The following is a 21,159-nucleotide window of genomic DNA, read 5'->3' as shown; positions in this document are numbered from 1 at the left end:
CTCTCTCTCTCTCTCTCTCTCTCTCTCTCTCTCTCTCTCTCTCTCTCTCTCTCTCTCTCTCTCTCTCTCTCTCTCTCTCTCTCTCTCTCTCTCTCTCTCTCTCGTTTTCACAAGGGGCAAGCCAAGGCGAGGAGGAAGAAGTCAAGCAAGCGGAGCTTGAGAAGAGCTTGTCGAGGCAAGCAAGCAAACCAAGGGAGGAAGCGTGTCGAGGCAAGCAAGTGGGTCGAGAAGAGCTTGTAGAGGCAAGCAAGCGAAGCAAGAGAGGCATGAGGAGGATCTCGATTAGGAGGAAAAGAAACGATCTCTCTCTCCCGCTCTCTCTCTCTCGTTCGTGTTGGGGATGACACGGCAACGAAGGCTTTTTCCCTCTCTCTCTCTCTCTCTCTCTCTCTCTCTCTCTCTCTCTCTCTCTCTCTCGTTTTCACAAGGGGCAAGCCAAGGCGAGGAGGAAGAAGGCAAGCAAGCGGATCTTGAGAAGAGCTTGTCGAGGCAAGCAAGCAAAGCAAGGGAGGAAGCTTGTCGAGGCAAGCAAGTAGGTCAAGAAGAGCATGTCGAGGCAAGCAAGCAAAGCAAGGGAGGAAGCTTGTCGAGGCAAGCAAGTAGGTCGAGAAGAAGCTTGTCCAAGCAAGCAAGCTTGACCAAGGCAAAGATCTCTCAAACTCTCTTTCGATCTCGTTCTTGAAGCTAAGCAAGGAAGAGCTTGGACAACTACAAACCCCTAAGCTATCGGGGCGAGTTTGGAAGATCTCTTAAGGGAAAGTGAAGGAGTAAAATGAGGAATCTGTGAAGGGGGTGAAGACCGAGAAAGACGGGGGGGGGGGGTGTTGAAAGATCTCTCTCAATTTTTCTCTCAATTAAGCATAAAAAGGACGACAGAGGCGATCAGAGGATGCTACATAGAGATAGCTTGCAGAGAATTTGGCAATAATTGAAGCATAAAGATTTAGGCAATGAGTAGAATTAGGTACATGAGACAGATAAAGCGACAAAAGGGAATCTCATCACCGACAATAGTCTGAAGGTTGATTAAGCATTGTATTAAGTCCGGTGTCGTTAACGGCCCGGTTAATCCGGTAAACTGGAGCTTAAACTCCTAGTTAGCAGATGATCCAAGTGACGGTGCTGTTAACAGCCCGCCTTGGCTAAGAATTCAATTGTACTCAAATATTTAATCAATTAATTGAAGGGTACGATGATTTCCAGATTCAGTTGCATCTGTTTCTCTCATTCTCTCTCTTTCACACCTCTCACAACCAGAGGCCCGGCGCCTGCCTGGCTCACGTAGCGAACACATATCCCCAAACAACGCACAAACTCCCCGACTTCAAAAGATTCAACAAACTCATTGACAAACACTTCTGTGACAACAAAGGTGACAGTGTTCTTGGACTCTCTGTCTATTAAGTCAGCCTTCAAATGTTGCGCATAGCTAGCTTTAGGTATTTTATAAGTACCATACTTGCATAACACTTTTCCCTCAAATGCAAAACGAAAGGTAATAGCAGCAGAAAGCTATGATATGGAAAAAACCCTAAGAGAAGGCACTAATGCCAATTGCGAGCCAAAGTTGTCACTTATTGGTTCATCACTCTCCTTTGGTGCGACAAAAGTGGAGCTCGAGTCACGAGGCTGTACAGAGAGGCCTGTGACATAAATATGTTATTCACAACCTTAAACAAGCTTCAAATCATGGACATAATAGAAATACATTACCACGTGCATAGCTTAGAGCTTTTCTTAAGGCTTTAGAAGGGGATGACCTCTTCAACTTTGGAGCAAGATTTTTCAAAAGCTTTGGGGACAAATTGGATTTGAAAGAAGGAGAGAAATGTGTTTCAGGTAAATCTAACAAACCAGAGGAAGCAGGAAGGTCTATCGTAGCTTGCACACCCTCTTTACCCACATTAGAACACTCAAGGTCATCTTCAAAATCAAAAGCAAGTTCCTCCTTATTCAAGTTAGGATCGGTAAGAATGTATTATAAGTTTCGAGCAAGAAATCAAGGCAAAACGTGTAACAATAGCTCAAAACTCAATAGAGACGAGTTCAAAAGGCCCTAACCAGACATTGGATGATCCATGGAGACCTGGTATGTAGGTAGAGCTAAGACTTGATAGTACAAGTCCAAAAAAGGGAGAGCTGAAGTGAGGAAACAACAACACAGCAGAAATATCCCAGCACGTTATCAGGAAGACCAGAGGAGCAGAAAACGCCTTGCAAACTCTATATATAGCTGGATGGCTAGAGGCTTTTATAAAGAATGCAAACGTGATGGATATTAAGAAAATAAGTTGGACAATCATAAGCTAAATATCCAGGTCTTAAAAGCGGATCTCTAGAGAGAGAAGGCTACAATTCAGGTCTTTTAAAAGCCACTTTCTAGTGAGAGAAGATAATAATAAACAAAATTGGAAATCGAGGCAAACAAGTTTCTTCTTTACGGTGGGTGACAGCTGGCACCAAGATATGTGAGAATATCCAAGCTAAAAACAAAAGCCGATAAGATTTTTCACTGTTAACAAGGCATTTATCAGACATACAGAAAGATATAATACATCAAGGACCAAACTCGATTTAAAAATATAAACCCAAGCTCAATCAAAACACCATATGGTCACTTTCATATCCGCAACGAACCCACAGCAGAAACAACAATCCAAAATATTGTTCAAAAATAATAACAAGAAAATAGAAACTGCTTCTTCAAAATATTATCCGTTCAAATAAAGCTAGCTCAGGGCTAGACTTTTCCGAGTATCACAACTTCTATCTGTAGTGACGCAGACCTGCATATGCCATACACCAAAACTGAAGGCTGCAAACGAACACCAAATTACATTTCTATATAGCATGCCAAATCACAAACGCCAAAAACTTGTTACAAAATTCACAGAAAAACCAGAGCATGTTAAGCATAACACAAACCATACACAAATTTCACCCAGCAGCTAGCTTGCACGACATCGAATATATAAACAGTGTTAATTGACAGATATGAATGTGAGACTTTCACAAAACAAATCCATATTACATCAACAAGCCGCAGACAGAGTAAGAAACATAGATACTCCAATCCTGTTAATTCTGCCAGCAACCTGGAAAAGGTACAGATAACCCTCCATCCAGAAAAGAACCCAATATTTGCAATAATAATCTGTATACAATCATAGAACAAAAACGAAGCGAAAGCTGCACCATCTTGAAAGATTTCCATCCACATGATTTCTGCTGTTCCCGCGCATTGTAGCTGAAACCCAGCAATTCACTGCCAATATACAAACATGTAGACATTCAGATGCTCAAACCTTTTAGCAACAACCAAAAAGGACTTAAACAACCACCTGCATCAGCCTATTTCACATGATTTCCACTATCTAACAGAGCCGGCACCGTCCTCCTCACGGGTAGAATACATCAGACGAGTAGAGGTCAAGCATGACATGCCTCCCATCGCATGGAACAATGGGGCACCATTCTTCTCCCGGGTAGCACACATCAGGACGACAGAGGGCAGGCATGAATCGGGCCGAAGCAGCATTCTTCAGAGACAGTGCTTCGACAGAGGGCAAGCATAAATTGGCCGGAATCAGCGAGTCGCAGCACCAACAACAGTGCTTCGGGAACAAAACAGGGGCGAAACCATCGCTGTCCACATGGCAAACCCTAGCGCTTAACGCAAGCAGCACCTAACACGGAACACCAAAACACAAGCAGAGAAACGTGCGCAGGGTTCCGCAGCTTACTCGAGGAGCAATGACACATCCCCTGTCGAACAACGACTTAAGACACACATGGAAAGACCGACTGAGGATACGCGCGTGCCTTCAAACGCCTAGATGGCTACCGCAAGCAGCAAATCAGAAAAAACAAGGCCAGCAGGTACTCACGCCATCTGTGCAAATAAGCTCACGGACGTCACTGAACAGCAGGCAAACGTTCTACAAACAGAAGCCTAACCTAAAACATAACAAACAAAGCTTTAGTCTTCATCGCGCAAGCTCAGACACAGGCTCGGAACCCAAAAGTAATGCAGACACAGAGGTCTCGCAAAGCGGGAGTAGGCGAGCGAAACGAGGTCTCCAGTTATGACCACCCTATAAGTTTTATAGGGGGGCCTTCTTGAGCTCCACCTGATAACGCTCCAATCACAAGACCCTACGTGGCCTCATCTATCCCCACTCACCTAGGATACCCTCACTTAGCATACCCTCGCCTTGCAAGCCTTTCCTCGGCCCACCCAACTCAATCATGGTGCTCATTCATTATTTTTATTATTAAACACCAAAGTTATTCTTTCTAATTTTAGCAAATAAAAAGAGAACTCAACACTATGGCCTTTGCCCTTTGGGCATGCCAAACAAATGAAGTGAGCCAATGAGTGACACATGGATACCCTCTCCTTCCTTAAAACTTTTAAGCTGCATTATATATAGTATAGATATAGATAGAATATAGAAGTATAGAAGACAACAAATGAGTACCTTAATTGTCAGCACGTTGTACCTTGAGGCTACCTTGCATTTTTCACATTCAATGAGGGATTTCCATTACATAAGTGTAGTAGAGCGGCTAGAGCCTAGAAGGCAAGTAGATATGGCTATCTCCATTGGGAGCTTTAGTTGGGATACGTGCACTTAGAGTAAATACATACATAAAAGGTGCAGGGCCGTAGGCCACAAACGAAACCATAATGAACCTTTTGAACTAGAGATCTGTCTTGAGAATATAGCATGAATCACTAGGCTTGTAAAAGAGTAAGCAAACATTGGGAGTTTTGAGTAGCTAAGGGAATAGTTTTGGAGGAATAAGTAGAAGAGTCCATGCAATAAAGTATGTTTTTATTTTGATCATATAATTGCCTAGGGTTGACTTTTTAGACGGGCACACGCCTTTCCAATTTCAAGGTCTTCAATAATAATTTTTAAATAGTTTAATATATGTTGTAAATGGTAGCGCACACTTTTACCCACAAAGGAGGGGCAAACATCGTGCTTGACATGTTATCCCTTTAAAAAAAACAAGAAAAGAGCACAAAAGCACCTTTATGAGTACTCCTTACAAATGCTAGCAAAGCCTTTAATCATGCCCAAACTTGCTTGTTAATACCACCCAACTAGGTCACGTGGTTTTCCCTACGCTCACCATCCTATTCAATCATGCGCCTCTTTGTGATTTTAATGAGAGATGCTATGGTTGGGTTCAGGCGGTGCGGAGGAAGTCGAGAGATCAAGATTTGTCTTCGAGCCTGTTGCTCACATGAGCTGCAGGTAAAGAGGTAAATCACTAATGACTCATGAAAATATTTCATTGGTTTGCAGTTAAATGCTAGCCTTGCTAGCTGCACACAATGCATCATCTTTGTTGAAGTTTGTCTTCTTCTTCGTGGCACTTCGTTCTTTCGGGGGGGGGGTCCCTCTCCATAGGTTTTGTTCAACTTATCTTCCTTTTATTTACCCCTTGTCGGACACTCAGTCCTTAACTGAGATGTATCTCACAACCCCCTCGCTTCGAAGAACTCTCTATAATGTTTTGTTTGCAGTCCCATAGGTCATATCTGACCTTCGTGGATGATAATTGATCTCTCTCTCTCTCTCTCTCTCTCTCTCTCTCTCTCTCTCTCTCTCTCTCTGTGTGCAATGAAAAATCCTACTTTCTTCGCCATTGCCGATCCCCTTCCCCCCCAAGGTGTGAGGGGCAGCCTTGCAAGGGGGGTGTTAAGCATAAGTTTTATTGGTGTTGTACCAACATTGATGTTGTTGATAGACATACAATTATCAGGTGGAAATCCAAAGTGTTGCCTACATGACAAATCACATGGTGTTGATAACAATGCCATATGCCCACATGATTCATTACATTTAGAGGTTGATGGTGTGAGCATAAATGGTGATGACAATCATATGTGCCTAGCAGAGGTACCACGCAACCTTGTTGTTGATGTTTGTGAGCCATTAATATGACATGAGAATCTGATGAGCAGAATCTTTGCGTTCAAAAGAGAGAGGCATGATTGCGATCTTGAATTTCAGCAAGGCTAATTGCAATCTCAGGGAAGGCACGTCGACGCGCCCTCTTCCAAGTAATAAATTTGCAGCAATCTCAGGGAGGGCATGTGGACATGCCCTCCTCCAAACAATAAATTTACAATTGGAAAGTCCAATCTCAAGGAGGGCAAGGCGACATGCGCTCATCCAATGATGAAATATGGAAAGGAAAATATCAAAATTTCTTAAAGGAAACGTTGAGGTGTCCTTCCAATGATGTTAACCACTGGCGTCCACTTCTAGTAGTCATGGGCCAAGCTTGTTGGTCCAATAGGAAAAGGGTTAGAGTGATCGGCGATGAGAGGTGCACTCTAACTGGAACATTCAAGGGTTAGTTGGCTAAGCATGGGCGCCCAAGTGTGAATGGGTGAGCTCATATAAAAGTCACCTAAACCTAAAAATCACTTATTCTCTCATTTGTGCAATTGAAAAGTGCTCTTGCTCCATCTCCATCTTCTTCTTCATCTCCTTGTGTGTGTGTGTGTGTGTGTGCGTGTGAGAGAGAGAGAGAGAGAGAGAGAGAGAGAGTGAGTGAGAGAGCATTGCGACAGCATGGCAACGGTGAGGTGGTTGAGCGTGGCACGACAGTAGCTCCCTCTTCTTTGCGGCGAGGAATTCTCCACGAAGGTGAGCGTAGGGCGGGAGTGGCACACCCTTGCTCTTTTGAGTTTGCTAGATTAGTTTGGTTGTGTGCTTGCATCCATTTGTGGCTCGCACAAAGTGTACGGCAAGTCCCTTGCTTTGACATGTGCGACAAATGCGCCCATTTTTGGCACCGCTGTCGGGGAAATGCCCTGCACTAAGCTCGAATAGCACTCTATGCTGCTTTGTGGTGCAATGTGAAACGTAGGAAAGGTAGAGAAAGAAGGCGTGTGGCTGTTGAGAAGGATTTGTGAAGTTTGTTTTTGCTACAGTGTACTATTTTCTGTTAATAAGGTGTTAGTTTTTTGCTGCAATGTACTGTTTTTTGTTCATAAGGTGTTAGCTTTAAGGTATTAGTATTAGATCTCTAATGTTAGATCTGTAAGGTACAGTAAGTAGATCTATTAGTTAATTAGTTGTGTGCTAGTGTGTAACGGTAGCTCTATTAGTTGCAAATAGGTAGGTTAAGTGTGTGTGTGCTCACGCGCACAGTGCAACCGCGACAACTTTATTCCAAAAAAAAAAAGGGTAGGACCGGAATCAGGAACATTCCCCAGGCCCAAGCCCAAGCCCAAGCCCACGCTCAGGCTCAGGCCTTAGTCACTCTTTGCAATTACTTATTTTAGCCTCACGTCTAAGTAAAAATTGACCCTTTTGAGGAACATAGGAGCTCGGATAACCAAACGTTGTGCTGTAAAACACACCACAACCCCGTGAGAGATACAATCATTTCAAGCTATCACACGCTCTAATCAAAAAATCGATCGTAAAAAGACATTAAAAAACATCAAAATGAGTGAAAAAGGGGTGCAAAACGCCCAAAAATCCAAGCGGCTAACCTTTGAGGGTATTCGTCGACGCTTGTAGGGTGCCAAAGGCACATGCATCTGCACTCTAGTCGTGTGCTAGAGGCCAAGAAACTAGCGAGCATTTCGACTTACGCAAATTCTCGATACCCACCTACCTTAGGTTCCGGGCCCTAGCGGGAACCTAGGTAGTACCACTCAGGACCCGCATATTACGTCTAGTGACTCTTCCTTTGACTACAATGTCATGGAGGGTTACCCAATGTCTAATCCTGATAGCTCAAGGCAAGACATGCATGCCATGGGCCCATGGTCAGGGCCGAGCGTGCTTAGTCAGTAGAAGGAAACCTTTAGTAGAGCCACTCGCTCCGAACATAGAGCTAACAATATAAATGAGGGGGGTGGGGAAGTAAATTCTCCATTCATGACCAACGTAAACCACATGCTCTTGCAGAGTGTGCATGTAAATACTCTATTCATTGCACCCTTTGACTCTTCAGAGCTATTCCAGATTATATTACCTGATGGTAGAAGCCTTGCCAAAGTGCAAGAGGTTGAGTGATATATCATTGCGGCTAGGGAAAAGGAAATTGAGAGCTTACGCAAGGTGGAGCAACAAAGAGAGTTAAAATAAAAATCCCCTATGTCCATATCCTTGCTAGGAGAGCAATCGAGTGCTCTTGAATTAGTGACCATTAAGGATCAACCCATAGAGAGCCACATTGCATCTAGTTCAAAGGACACCCATAGCACCTCAATCCTAGATGGAGCGTTCCTAAATGAGAATTGGGAGTACGAACTACAAACTAAAACTCTAACCGACCTATACACAGGTCACATCTATCACGTGGGTTGGTTAGATGTCCTACAATCCACAACGGGTGTTGCTAGCATAGAGGAAGAACAACAAAGAGTGTGTGACGTCATCCATAGGGTGATTGAGCTGGAGAGGCAGAACAAAGGAATCCACATGTCTTCAACGGGTCTCTGTTACCATATACATGTGGTAGTGATGTGTGTGAACACACTAGGACCGTCTTTAGGAGGTTTTTTCCCCCGTGCATTGTATATACGCCCATCACTCTAGGGCTATCAATTTTTTAATTGCACACTAAGTAACACACTCTCTATTGTGTGCCTTGAGCTTCCTTCATCTTCTCCAAGCTGTGTGTGTTTCTCTGCAACCCTAATTCCAACAATTGGTATCAGAGCAGGTCACGTCCTCCCGGGCTTAGTTGCCAGCTGCTCCAGAACATGCCTGCTCACTTTCTCCGATTTCAGTGAGCTTTGGCAAGCGTTCACAGGTCGAAAAATATTTTGGGTAAGCTCATAGAGCTTGGTCTGCTCAGAATTTTGATTTGGACTCATTTCGGCCTCCGTTTCCACTACAGGCAGTACTGCACATGCTATTTCATCATTTTGTGCAAAATTTCTGTCAGTGCCATTTTTTGCATAACAGGTGCCTTATAGTCTTCTACGGTTTGTGCTATATAGCACCGGTTGTTCTCGCTCCATTTCTCCTATTTTCGGGCAGTTTTCACATCAAGTGCAGCATTTACCATGGCTGACAACAACAACACAGATGTGTTCAAGATGTTTGTTGTTGAGGACAGGTTGGATGGGGACAACTACCCTATGTGGGCTTATATGATGCAACATGTTCTTGTGTCAAAGGGTGTCTGGAACATTGTGCAGGGCATTGATGTACGTCCTGGTTTTGAGGATGTAGGCGATGTTGAGGATGTTGCAGGTCTTGCTGCAAGGATTGCAGCTGTTAGAGTTGTTTTGCCTACGGCAGAAGAAGCTCGTTGGGATGTTAAGGATGCGTAGGCTCATGCATTGATTGCGTTGTCTGTGAAGCGCACCATTGTTCCTCACATCCGTTCAACAAAATCTGCAAAACAGGCTTGGGATATTCTAGCAGGTCTTTATGCAAGACGCAATGAGGATAAAATTGCTTTGCTGCGTAAAGAGCTGGAGTCGAAGATTATGCATGAGGAAGATGATATGGACACTTTCCTTGCTAGTGTCAAGGATATCAATGAGAAACTTATTTCTGCAGCTAAAGTCATTTCAGACAGTTCCCTTGTGCAAACTGTTCTTGATGCCTTACCAGATTCTTACCAGAATTTTGCTAGTACTTGGAGACTTATGACCCAAGGAAATCCAGAAGTTGTCAAGTTTGATGCATTATGCACATTGCTGTTGCAAGAGTCACTTTCCAGAAAAAACAGTACAAGGCAGCATGCAGTTGAATAGGCTTTTATTGCTTCTCAAAGAAAGGGTGGTAACAGCAATGCAACCACTTCTTATGGTTCTGCTGCGACTGGAAAAAATTATGTTCCTAATGCTTCTGCTGGCAGCAATTCGTCTGGAAATTCTGGTGATAAGGGCAAAAAGAAGATGCGTTGCCATTATTATAAAGCCAATGATCACTTGATCAAGTCGTGTCCTAAGTTGAAGGCCAAAGAGGCTAAGAAGAAAGAGGGTGGTTCCACTGCAAATGCTGGTTCCACTACAAATGCAGCCATTGTTGAGTCTTCTGTGAAAGGAGACTGTAATGCTGATGTTGATGCAGAATGGGCTTTTAGCGCAGAGTGCACTTACAATCCTTCTGTCCATGATGCATGCTTGTCAGTTGCTGCAGATTCACATGTGTGGTATTTCGACAGTGGTGCTACAAAGCACATTACCTCACATCGTGAATTGGTTACCTCTCTTGAGTCTGTCCCTCATGGGAATTCAGTCACTTGTACCAACAACGCCTCTTATCCAGTTCAGGGAGTTGGAAAGGTTGTGCTTACTGCTGCTAATGGCAGTTCTTTCACACTTGTTGATGCACTTTATGTACCTGGGATCGAGAAGAATCTCTTGTCTGTATCCGCACTGGCTAGACTTGGACTTCTAGTCAAATTTGTGGATGACAGATATACAGTTCATGATCTCAATTTTGGTGATGAAATTGTTGCATCTGGGCTTTTGTGCCGTGGGCTGTATAAGCTCACTTTGTATGACAAGTGTGGACAAAATTTTGCAAATGCTGTTGCAGATTCAAGGGCTATTTCAGATGCAAAACTTTGGCATGCTCGTTTTGGTCATCCGAATTTTGCCAGTTTGCTGTGTTTGCAGAAATCTAATATGGTTGCTTCTTTGCCACCTCTTGAAGCACCTGTCAAACATGTTTGTGAAGGCTGTATTTTGGGTAAGATGTAGCGTTCTAAATTTCCAAAGGATGGTTTAGTTCGGCCACATGCAGGTTGTAGCTTGTGCATAGTGATGTTTGTGGGCCCATGCAAACTCCGTCCTTGGGCAATTACCTATACTTCGTGACTTTCATTGATGATTACTCCAGGCATGCATGGGTATTTCAACTTAAAGCGAAGTCCAAAGTTTTTATGTGCTTCAAACAATTTCTGGCTATGGCTGAAAATGTCTCGAAATGTACTATGGGCACCCTCCGTTCAGATCGAGGGGGGGAGTATATGTCTCATGAATTTAATGCATTTCTGGCTAGTCGTGGGATAAAACACCAATGTACAGTGCCTTATACACCTCAGCAAAATGGTGTTGCTGAGAGGAAAAACAGGTCACTGGCGGAAATGGCACGATGTATGGTCAAAAGTCAAGCTTCACCGCATTCTTTTTGGCTTGAGGCCATCATGTGTGCCACTTATGTACTTAACAGGTGTCCTACAAAATCTTTGCAGTCTATTACTCCATATGAAGCATGGCATGATAGAAAGCCTTCTATTGAGCACATGCGTGTTTTTGGTTGTTTTTGCATATGCTTTGGTGCCACAAGTGCAGCGCAGAAAATTGGATGATAAGGCTGTCAAATGTATTTTTGTTGGTTATAGTGCTGAAAGCAAAGGTTACAGGTTGTATCATCCGCACACAAAACGTATTCTGGTTTCTCGGGATGTAGTGTTTGTGGAAGATTCTGTTCAGCACTTACTGTCATGTACTAGAGACAGTAATGTAAGCTCACGGGACATTTATGACACTTTGTTGCCTCTTTTCAGTGGTAGAAATACGAATGTAAGTTCCAATGAGGCAAATGTACAGCCTATGGGGGTTTCTGAAAATGTTACAGATCAGCCTATTACTGATGCAGATGTACATGATGTACTTGATGAGGAAAGGGCTGAAAATGAGCAGGCTTGAGGTATGCCAAAATGGCTAGTGCACACTTTGCGTGACAGTAAATTGGATGCACCTTTGTCTATTCGTACTCGTTCAGGCTCTCGCCATGCATCTTATGCATCAGATTGTTATGCTTTGGTTGTGTCTAGTTTACATGATGTTGAGGAGCTTCTGTCTTTTGATGAAGCACAAAATTCAAAAAATTGGATGGCTGCCATGCAATCAGAATATGATACACTTATAAAAAATGACACATGGAATTTATGTGATTTGCCTCCTGGCAAAAAGGCCATTGGTACAAAGTGGGTTTACAAGTTAAAACGCAAGCCGGATGGTGAGATCGATCGCCATAAGGCTCGACTTGTTGCAAAGGGTTATGCACATCAAAAAGGCATTGATTATGAAGAGACTTTTTATCCCACTTATCATATGACTACTATGCGTTTTCTATGTGCATTGGCAACTCATTTTGGTTGGGATGTACATCAATCAGACATTGTTACTGCTTTCTTGAATGGTGACATATTTGAGGAAGTTTATGTAACGCAGCTTCGCGGTTTTGTCATAAAAGGACAAGAGGACAAAGTGTGCAGATGTAAGAAGGCTTTGTATGGGTTGAAGCAATCTCCTCGTGCTTGGTATGAGAAATCTGACACTCATTTGGTTAAACGAGGCTTTCGTAACAGTCCAACAGAAAGCACATTGTATGTAAAGTGTGAGGATGATGTATTTCTCATTGTGGTTCTTTATGTTGATGATTTGATGATCACTGGACCAAATGAGAGACATATTGCTGAATTTAAGGCTGATTTGAATGCTACTTTCAAGATGAAAGATTTGGGGCTGTTGCATCATTACTTGGGTATAGAGTTTAAGCAGTGTGATGGTGGTATTGCCTTGTGTCAGAAAAGTTACAAAGAGACATTGCTATGTAAGTTTGGACTTGAGGATTGCAAACCTATTGCCACTCCCATGGAAACAGGTTTGAAGTTGAGTCTACATGATGCTGGTGATCCTGCTGATGTCACTCTTTACCAAACTGCTGTTGGCTGCCTCATTTATGTATGCAACACGAGGCCAGATATTCAGTTTGCAGTCTCACAGGTCAGCAGATTTATGCATAGCCCAGGGTCTAAGCATTGGCACGCTGTCAAGAGGATTTTCCACTACCTTAGTGGCACTTTACATCTTGGCTTGTTTTATCCCAAGGGGGGATCATTGCCGCCAGACTTACATGCTTTTTCGAACTCAGATTGGGCTGGTTGTTTTGACACGCGAGTGTCCACAAGTAGTTTTTGTTTCATGCTTGGCAGTTCATGTATATCATGGTTGAGCAAGAAGCAACCTACTGTGGCCACTTTGAGTTGTGAGGCTGAGTATAGGGCAGTCTTCACATCTATGGTTGAGTGTGTATGGCTCATACACCTTATGGCTGATTTGGGTGTTGGACAGGACACTGCCAACACTATCTACACTGACAGTCAGAGCGCATTGGCAGTTTGCGAGGAAACCAGTTTTTCATGCTCGCACAAAGCACATTGAGGTGCATTACCACTATGTCAGGGAGAGGCTCTCAGCAGGAGAGATCAGCTTGGCTTATGTGCCAACACAGGACAACCTTGCAGATCTTTTCACAAAGGAATTGTCTCGTGAGAAGCTTGAAGCTTTCCACAAATCTTTGGGCTTACTCCCCTTTGTGGACTGATCCTGTCCTCAGGGCATGGCACTTCCCTTTACTCATGTGCCAACTCTCGTTCACCGCATCACTCCAGGGGGTATTTGTTACCATATACATGTGGTAGTGATGTGTGTGAACACACTAGGACCGTCGGGGCATTGTTTTCCTCTTTAGGAGGTTTTTTCCCCCATGCATTGTATATACGCCCATCAATCTAGGGCTATCAATTTTTTCATTGCACACTAAGTAACACACTCTCTATTGTGTGCCTTGAGCTTCCTTCGTCTACTCCAAGCTGTGTGTGTTTCTCTGCAACCCTAATTCCAACAGTCTCATGAGATTCTTGGATACAAGGAAGGCTAAACAACCAACCTTATCACAAATGGAGACTCCCTTGGTAAGATCAATGGATCCTCCATATGTTGTTTCTCTAGGGGTCTCAGTGCAATCTAAGCCCACAAGTGATAGCTTTACCTTTCCAAGTCTAGCTCATCTTTCCCTTGATGACACCACGGCTACCATGCCTACCCCAATGATAAACATGCCAAGAAACACGCCATGGACCTCATTTGTTAGTAAAGCACCACTACATGGTAGCTCAATGCCTGCAACAGTACCTACAAGTGTGTACCAATTGTATACACCTATAGGTCCTCGTACTCATGTAGTTCCTACCCCTCCCATTGTTTCAACAACCTATGCTCCACAACCACAACACCCAAGCTCTTTTTTCCATGGGACCATACCGGCTAGCATTAGCATCTTTCCCTTGATGTCACCACGGCTACCATGCCTACCCCAATGATAGACATGCGAAGAAACATGCCATGGATCTCATTTTTTCGTAAAGCACCGCTACATGGTAGCTCAATGCCTGCAACAGTACCTACAAGTGTGTACCAATCGTATACACTGTATAGGTCCTCGTACTCATGTAGATCCTACCTCTCCCATTGTTTCAACAACCTATGCTCCACAAACACAACACCCAAGCTCTTATTTCCATGGGCTAGCATTAGCATGTCACATCCGACGTCTACTATGCCTAGGGCCACACATATGAACTTTGGGCCGCCACATGGCACAACACCGTACCAAACGTGCATGGTGGGAACGGAAGCTAAGCCCTACACTATTATAAATTTTATGTGTATACCTTAAGTATGCATAAGTATATGCATTTTCCATTTAGCATGCAAAAAGCTAGTTGAAGTCTGATGTGTCACTCTTGTTGGGAATGGGCTTCCATCCCGTGCTTCTTTGTGAACCTCTTCTTGGAGCCATGATGAAATGAGCCTATAAAACATACCTCCTATCTACTAGGAATCCTAGGTGGCATATGACATGTATAGCATGGCCAAAAGTGGCCTTAGTCATACTATACCCCATGAGGTGTCATTCTACACATAGTAGGTGCACTTTGGAGTGATTATGGACCTAGAAAAATCCCTTTAAAAAAGTGGCTACGAGTTTGTTTGATGTCATCCATGATGTATGCCAAGCTCTCTCTCAATTTTTTATGAAGCTACTTTATGCACATGTTCTCACCATAGCTCAACAACTCTTGACATGTGGCGGCAAGGAGAAGATATTTGGAGAAAGATCTAGAAGAACCTCTAGATATTTCTTGAAGAGAAAGATCTAGAAACTTTGAAGATAATTTTGAGATATTTGGAAAAGAGAGACACTTTTCACACAAATCCCTTGGATATTTCTAAGCAAATATCTTCTTCTAGAGGCAACTTCACCTATAAATAGAGCCTCTTGCCCCTCACTTGGGCATCAAGCAAACCATCAAGCAATCAAGCGCTCAAGCAATCCCCATAATCAAGCCACTCTATCAAGACATCACCCAACCTCCTAGCCATCTCCTTGAAGAAAAATTTCTCTCAATTTCAGCCCAACACATCTTGAGCTTGCTACTTCGTGCCTCAAGCCTTCTATCTCCTCACTTGTAATACTCATACACTCTATGTAACTTTCTTTCGTCAATAAAGACGCATTGTTGATGGCTTGCAAACGGTGTTGGGGACTACTACGCAATATTTAATTCATCAAGTTGGCTACAATACCACAAAGTCTTGGTTGTGCTTCACTTCTTTGGCTTGAGCTTGTGTGGGTCTTTGTGTGTTGGTTGTCTCTCGTATCTCTTTCCTCCATTGTTTGACTGCTTTTTGAGCTTTCTTAGATGAATAACCCCAATGGTGTAACTTTTCAGCCCTTTCACTTTGTGCAACATATTAGAATTAACGTTTGTATTAGCCGTAAAATCCACTTCCAACAGAGAATTGTGTTACTCTTTGGGCCGGAAAGACTGCAAGAGATTCTCTTTCTCCACGTCCTCTTATTTTGCCACTACTAGACTACTCTAATTCTTTTGATGTGCACATATTTATTCTCCTCTAGGGGTTGAGTCTTGCTTTCTTAATATTACTATGAACCAAGAAGACTTGTACACATGGCTCACTCTTATCGCTAGGCAAAATATCTACATCTTTGGAAGCACTAAGTTACAGTTTCAAAGAACCATTCGCATTCTATTTGGAGCACAACGACTTGCTGTTATAAATGCATTGGTGAACCCTTTCATCTTACCTTTGATTAGATACGATCAAAGCCTCGATGTTTTCATCTTTGTTTTGTTTTGAGGGTTTCACGTGTGCGTATGTGTGTGTCTGCATGTAAGATTCCAATGGTTTCACACAATGTATTTTCTACAAACACTAAGCTTGCTTAAGTGAAAAGCTTCATAGTCTCCCCACAAACCCTCACAGCTAGAGGCCCGGCGCCTTCCTGGCAAGACCGCCAAATCTTTGACAACGTGGAACCCAAGGGCTTTCTATGTGCCAAGCCCAATGCCAATACCTACTCCACATGTAGTCTCTGGAGCACCTTCACCCATGGTGCCTGCTCACTTAGGTGACTTGGCAACATTTGATCAAGCTATCGGTCAATCTATTGCTGAGAATATGTGTAACATGCCTGATAGAGAACCTAGAAGTAATTAAGGTAGTACAAATAGCCAAGATCACACAAAAATTTAGTGGAGATGGGGATGTGAGAAAGCCTATCGACTTTAGCAGATCTCACCAAGGCCATTCAAGAGAGACTTAGAGACAATCGTGCTCCACAAAACAATCATATGTATCCAAGAAGAGAGCAACAATGGTGCTCAGTATGCTATGGTCCGCATAGTACCAGTGAATGCCCTACTTTTAGAGTAAAATTTAATGGGAATTGCAATGCCTGTGGTGGGAGGTATGGTCATCAAGCTAAGGGTTGGATAGTATTTAAGCGCGCGATGGCCAATAGACCAATCTTAGCATGGATAGACACACCTCAAGTGCCTGCATTGATGCAGGCCCCACCTCTTGAACAAACGTCACAACAAATGGTCTCTAGGGCCCAAAATGTTGTTCAAAAAACACCCTTACCACCTCTAGTGCTAGGATCGCAACCACCACATTCGAGAATCACGTCTGTGAATCAAGTGGGTTGTGAGTTATCTATTGCTTGTTTGGAAGGCTATGAGGAAGATATAGACCCTAATATTGCCAATGGGATTGATGCGCTTGAAGAAAGTCCACAATACTACATGGAGGACTATTGGAGACAAGTCAAACATGTCTATCAAGTAGTTTCTTTTGCTGCAAGAGGCCAAAATATCAATTACACTGCCAAGAGACCACCTCTTCAATGCTATGAGTGTGGAGGTCCACATCGCGTGGCCGAGTGTCCTACTAGGCTACAAAAGAATGCCACACTAATGCAAACCAATCAAGCGAGCACGTCTACAATGCCGATACTCATATAAATCAATGTGGCATAGATCATTTGATTTCCCAATGTTCAAATAATCCAAATGCGCCGAAGATCATGCCATTAAACTTGATTGAGGTTATTGAGGAGCCAACACAAAGTACACCTGTGGTACGAGTAAACCTACTCACATGATCGATGCTCCAAAAACAAAATTATATTCTTGAAGAAAGAGACACGGCATCAATTTCCCAATCTCAAGAAAAGAAGAAAACACGAAGGAAGAGATCGCAAAAAGCAACAAAGCCAGTCCCCAGTTCAAAGATAAACATAGGGACTGGTGATGACCCTGTACATATGAACGACGTTGAATAGGATTCTAATTCACGTGAAACCATGGAGACCAAAACGACCACTAAGAAAGAAACCAACAAGGAAGATCATCATGAGCCACAATGGCTAGGACCCAAGAAGAAGATAGGAACTTACCCAAACTCTACAGATTAAGCAAGTCAAGCAATTAAGGAGTTTGGTAGAAGATACCCAAAGGGATCTAGAGCCAACACCTAGGCAGATCCACATTACAGACACAGTATTCCCTACACAACAACAACCTCACCAAGTCCATAGACCGCCATACCTAATGTCATCCAAGGAGAAAGTGAATTAAAGTCATGGGAAAGTGGACATACTCACTTCTTGCTGGAAAGAATGTTTACAGAGGGACCACCTGACCCTATTGAAGAAATGGAGATCCCATCTTCCCCATGTCAAGGGATTGAAGCCCAAAAGGTGCCTTTAAATATTGTTGATTTCATGGCTTCAGAAGTCAAAACCACCATCATGTCCAAACTATATGGAGACCCTGAGCTATTCTTAGCTCTTTGATCTTTCCTCAATGGAGAACTGAAAGTTGGCCTACCACAGTTTGCACAGATGGATGGAGCTAGGGAGATGCCAATAGAGGAGGAACACTTAGATCCACAACCCAACCTAGATGAGAACCTTGTTGTAGAAATACCTCTTAACAAGTTGGGACGATACTTTGAGGGTGATGAATCCAATGCAACCATTCCAACCACTACCAAGGGATTAACTGTGAAGGGAATCCTTGATGGTGGCGTTGAGGCTAGCATTGTGACTAAAAATTGCTGGGAAACTATGCGAGGACCTCACCTTGAGACCACAACCATAGTAGTAAAGATGGCCAATGGGTCTATTGTTAAACCTATTGGGATTCTAGAAGATCTCAAGATCAAGGTCTTTGGACATAAAATAAGAAATACCTTCATTGTTATGGATTTCTCCAAGCACACTATGGCATCTGAGATGATCTGAGGACTTCCTTTCATGAGGGAAGCAAAAATTGTGCATGACTGGTCTAAAAACCATGTCTACTTGTTGCAGTTCCAGGGGTGCTTCATCTCAAAAGAAAAATCCATCTACGTATAGGATGTCTTCTCAACTACGCATAGGATGTCTTGCTCTGCCTCCTCTGCTCTACTCATGCATGCCCTGCTCACGTCCGCTCTACTCTGCTCGCGCCTGCCCTGCGTTGCCTTGCTGAGAGAGAGAGAGAGAGATGAAATGAAATTTTATACTAAACATCTTCAAAAGGTCAAAATGACCTATGAGATCAAACCGATACAATCTTGGTGGATCTAATACAATGTCTGGGTACAAAAATAAAATGAAGTGAAAAACTAAAATCTTCACTGATAGATGTGAACTAAGCAGCTAGCTGGAATTGTGTAGGATATGAGTAGGGGGGTGAAAGTAGTGACTTGGGGCTATTACAACACAATGTGGGTGTGCGTGTGGGAATATAGTGGGTGAGAACTGATACAAGATGATGAGCAAGGTGTACAATCCTCAAAAGAGCTAAAACATAGGAGATCCATCATTGTTCTTCGCTGGCGGATCTCATCAATCTCCTCCATGGTAGAGAGAGAGAGAGAGAGAGAGAGAGAGAGAGAGAGAGATAATGGTCCATTATTAATGCACTTTTGAAGTTCGAAGCCATAATTTGCAAAGAATTCTAGTAAAATACATGAACTTAGAACGTTATGATGATGTAGACAGGTTGACGAGTACTTTGGATGACAAGGGCTTTCCCCCTGATTTTGTAGCATGCACTTTGTTGATTGATATGAATTGCAAACTAAAGAGGCTTGATAAAGCTAGAGAGATGTTCGATGGAATACGTTCAATGAGCATGCAATAAAATGATTGAGTTTTACTCTGAAACTGGGAATCCTGAAGAGGGAGAAACATTGCTAGCAAAAATGGAGGAGGAAAAGCTGCATGTATCTGTTGATACTTACCTTACGGTTCTTAATGGCTATGGGAAACAAGGTTAAGCTGTAGAGGCCTTGAAAATTTTCTCAATTATGAACGAGGATGCCTTCTTAAGGTTACAGATGGCGCCTGGTATCTACTCAGCTCTTATGAATGCTTATATTCACTCAAATTTGCTACCATCTGCTGTCCTCAAAATGGAACATATGATGAATTCAGGATTTGCTCCTTTAGATGAGTCAGTCAGCATGCTTACTGCTGCCTTCGAGAAAAAAAATCAGTTTCAAAGGGCGGTAGACGTGCTGCTAAAGCTAGAAAGCATGGCGATAAGGCCCGGGGTGGAGACTCTGATGACGCTAATTGGATGGTTTGGAAAGCTGGGCTTGGTTGAGGAGGCAAAAACTCTTTTCAAGAACCTCAAAGAGAAAGTCGATGTTCCGGATTGCAAAGCTTACGCTAGTCTTTTTTCAGTGGATGCTAGAGCAGGTTTCGTTGATAAGGCGAAGGCTCTTCTCGCTGAGGAGGTTGAGATTAATGCTTCAGCTTACGAGCTAATGATTGTTTCCCTGCTGGATGGCAAGGATCGTGAGGAGGCTCAGTCCATGCGAGATCGGATGATTGCCCAAGGTCTCACCCCATCTGATGAGGTATTAGGAATTCAAGCAGAGAGCTTTCTTGCAGGTGTTAGCGAGCCTTCAGAAGGAGCAACACAAAGCTTAGGGATAGAAACCGAAAGTTTTCTTGCGGGTGTGAGTAAGCGTGCGGAGGAGGCACCCGACACTCTGTGAGGAATAATCACCACTCTGAATTTCATGTCAGCTTCTTTGAAGTCTTTATTGTTGCTATGACAGAGTGGTGCTCTTTTTCGAACCTTTTTCTTGAGTAGCAAGGTATATCTTCAATCAAAGTACGTATACGACATCTACAAACAAATGTTTGTACATTGATTCCACATATTTATCAAAGATTGGACAACGTTTCAACTGTTTGAAATGCTTATATTGCTTGGTTACAATCGTAGGTAGTTGTGATCATGGCAATCAGCTAAGATTCGGGCAGAGATAAGCCTGAATCATGCCAGATTGTCAGATAGCAAACAGGTGGTTCTTTTATTGATTTATTTTTTTTTTTTCAAAACTCACAATTGTGAGTGAATTATATTGAGCAGCCGAAAAAATTACAAGGTTTTGTCATGCTCATGTTAAGCCATGACAACATCCAGGAATCATAATTACAACGGCTATAAGGGCAGCCACTCCTACTGATGGCCAAGGTTTGCCCCCGGTATTCCGTCTACTTACAGCAAGGCACAAGTAGTCCTAGACCACTCCTCCGACTGATGCTTGCGCCCGAGTGCCCATATTAGCGCTTTGCTTTCCTGTATAATTTCTGCGAAGCTTGCCATGTCAAATCCTCCTTCAAACACACGGCAGTTCCTTGTTTGCCATACATTATGAAAGAAGAAGTATCTAACAATCTGAGTGCTGACGAGGACTACCTGAGTTTTTACCTCCAAAGCATAGGTCAGTCTTGAAAAAACTAATTTTCCATGTTCTCTGGACCCACTTGCATACTTTCCCTGCGAGGCCTTTTATAGCTGGGCAGTCCATGAAAAGGTGGGCCAGATCTTCACTAGTCAACCTGCACCCCAAGCATCGATCTAACCCAATCCCTCTCTCCTGAATCTTCACCCCCGTCGGTAGAGCACCCCAAATAACCTTCCATAAGAAAACCTTCATGTATTGTGGAACCTTTGGCTTCCATATGTTCTCCATTACATGTTCCCACC

At 43.1% G+C, this 21,159-nt stretch overlaps 1 pseudogene; it reads left to right on the top strand.

The window, feature by feature from the left end:
• The first annotated feature begins 19,077 nt into the window (after positions 1–19,077).
• LOC147464677 (putative pentatricopeptide repeat-containing protein At5g52630) lies at positions 19,078–20,158 on the top strand (annotated as a pseudogene).
• Positions 20,159–21,159: the final 1,001 nt, after the last annotated feature.

Source organism: Adiantum capillus-veneris, chromosome 1 (assembly GCF_014529385.1).
Source record: "Adiantum capillus-veneris isolate H3 chromosome 1, ASM1452938v2, whole genome shotgun sequence".
NCBI classification, from domain to species: Eukaryota; Viridiplantae; Streptophyta; class Polypodiopsida; order Polypodiales; family Pteridaceae; genus Adiantum; species Adiantum capillus-veneris.
Note: the sequence above shows the minus strand (reverse complement) of the source record. Positions and strands in the feature narration are given on the sequence as shown.